Below are 2512 nucleotides of genomic sequence, written 5' to 3'. Positions count from 1 at the left end.
AATGCTTGCATTTATTCAAGAGCAATTCGAATTGCAGTGTAGTTTCCACTTCTCTGAAAACATCTTGCATGTGTTTTGGAGACAATAATAGATTTAAACTTGATGGTCTTTCTACTTCCCCTCTCTCTCATTTCAAAACATTTTTGTCAGATACTTCAACGTAAGCACTGCTGCTGCTTTATTGGTTATTAACAAATCAGGCAACAATTAAAACTTAAATGCAGTTGCTAAAATGTGAATTTCCCCTTGGGATTAGTAAAGTATGTAAAATAGACAATTAAAGGTGCTGAATGGGAACAGGCAAGTGCACTAAAATTAGGCCCCCAAAAACGTTGCTTCAGTAGTAAATACAAGGGTTCTAATTATGAAATTAAAGTGAAAACCTGCACGAATGTAATTTAAGACCTCTGCTCTATAAAGTGAAATTTGTCTTTGATGAATAAAAGCACTTAAACCATAGAGTTAAACACCAACTTTCATTATCAGTAAGGATGGCGTTCTAATTAGGACACTGGCTAGAATGAAAAGCCAAAGTTACTGCAGCCCTCCTCGACTGTGCTTGAGGAGCCCTGATCTGTCTTTCTATTCATTTTCAGTCTTCTTAAAATTCCTCCTCCATCCTGGTGTTACACCACACACTGTAGTCATTATAAAGCCTGCAGCAGCTTGAGTTAACACCTCCACAACTAGAACAAATGTAACGGTATTTGGGGTCAGTTACCCCAACAGCACCCACGTTCGCGCTTGCTCATACATAAGCTGCTCAAATCTACAAAACATTACCAAATGATGTTAAACTTTAAAATGGGCTTCTGCTGCTTGTCTCTATCTAGTGATGTCATCAGATCTGCTTCAGGTTTACAGACTGGAGATATAAAGGAAGACAAGAACATCCAGCCTCCACCACCCCACTAGACATGGCATTGCTATAGCCCACATCCACAATGTTCAGCAGGGCAGTAGTACCTATGAGTGAGTAGCTTTTATCTACAGCTGTAAGGGAACATCACGTCAAGGGAGAAAGGCAACCTTGACCCAAGGCCTGATGCTTTTACTCCTGCATTTTCAGAGCAACAGTCCACTATGTACTACTGTAAGCACCACCACCCAAAATCAATGCAACAGTTCAGCTGTAAGAAACTAACGAGGATGACCATGAGATGGCAGGTCATAGCTACAATCACTGCTAATTAAATAAAACCGCCTTGTGATTCGGCTACAGTAGCAGAGCCAGTTGCTACAATAGAACAGATCAGATTGCTTGCCAGCACTTATGAGCCTTATGGCAACTAATGAGCCTCTGGTGAAGTCATCGATGCTCTGAGCCTTCAAACAGCAGGCCCACCTATGACAGACCATGGCTTCAAACCCCCCAGCTGCAGTTATTACACAGCCCTGTCATTATCAACTATTTTTAAATAGCTGGTGTGGGGACTGAGATGGAGTACACCTGGCTCTAACAGTGTGTTTTGTCCTATTTGCTTTCTGTAGTTTGCGACTTAAGTGCCATGCCCATGGATGCATACATGGGTGAGCCAGCAGAAGGGGGGGGGGGGGGGGGGGGGTTGGGTTGCGAGATTGAGAGTCCTACCCCAGGAATCCAAGGTATACCAGGCGTACAATAAGGATGACAACTAACCTTGAACAGCCTGACCAATGCCAGTCCAAGACTCTCAAGACAGGGGGTCAGGTTGGAGAGGACGACAGCTGCTGCGGTCTTCATCAGCCAAGCAAGCAAAGGGAAAAATCAGGGGAGACGAAGATGGAGTTGGGCTGGGCTTGTCTGACAGACCATGGAGGAGCAGATGGCTGTTGGGTTTACACTCCGTTTTAATTCTATTATTTTTATTTTAAACTCAGGGACAGTCATTTTTATGGATTTACTTATTGAAGACTGTACTTTGGCATCGTTATGCACCTACCCCTTGCTGCAACGTGTCTGTCCTCAAGTCCTCGGGTGACATCGACAGTGATGGGTTCAAGATGATCCCAGGATGAAACAAGTAGCATGGAGTCAAACCGCACCCTTACGTGGACCCCCACCTTGTAATTTCTAAAACAAAGGTGTTCAAAAATGGCTACACCATACAAAACTAAATACAACAGAAAACAGACAAGTTGACAAAATATGAAAGACGGTACTGGGATGAACTTTTGAAAAAACAAAAACCCCACACAAATGTGTCAAGTCTTGGGTTTAATTGCTCTTAAATGCCAAGATCAAGGGTAGCGTGCCATGTTTTCTTTCTCTGTGGCCTCTTGGGCAGCACAGGGCTCCCCCAAACAGCCCCCCGAAAGGGTGGTGCAGTACTGCAGTGCCACCCCATAAATAAAAGATACTCATTGCCAACCTATACTTTCCTTTATTTCAGAGGAGGACTATCAAGTCTAAACCCTTCACTTCCAAGAAGAAACAAAATGTAACAAATAAGCTTTTCCTGCTTTGTGAACCTGAAAAGAAAACCAAAACCTGTATAAAATGGTAACAAGGTCTTTACAGAAAAAGCAGCAA

This window comes from Erpetoichthys calabaricus, chromosome 18 (assembly GCF_900747795.2).
Source record: "Erpetoichthys calabaricus chromosome 18, fErpCal1.3, whole genome shotgun sequence".
NCBI classification, from domain to species: domain Eukaryota; kingdom Metazoa; phylum Chordata; class Cladistia; order Polypteriformes; family Polypteridae; genus Erpetoichthys; species Erpetoichthys calabaricus.
The sequence above is the reverse complement of the archived record's forward strand: the minus strand, read 5'-3'. Positions refer to the sequence as shown.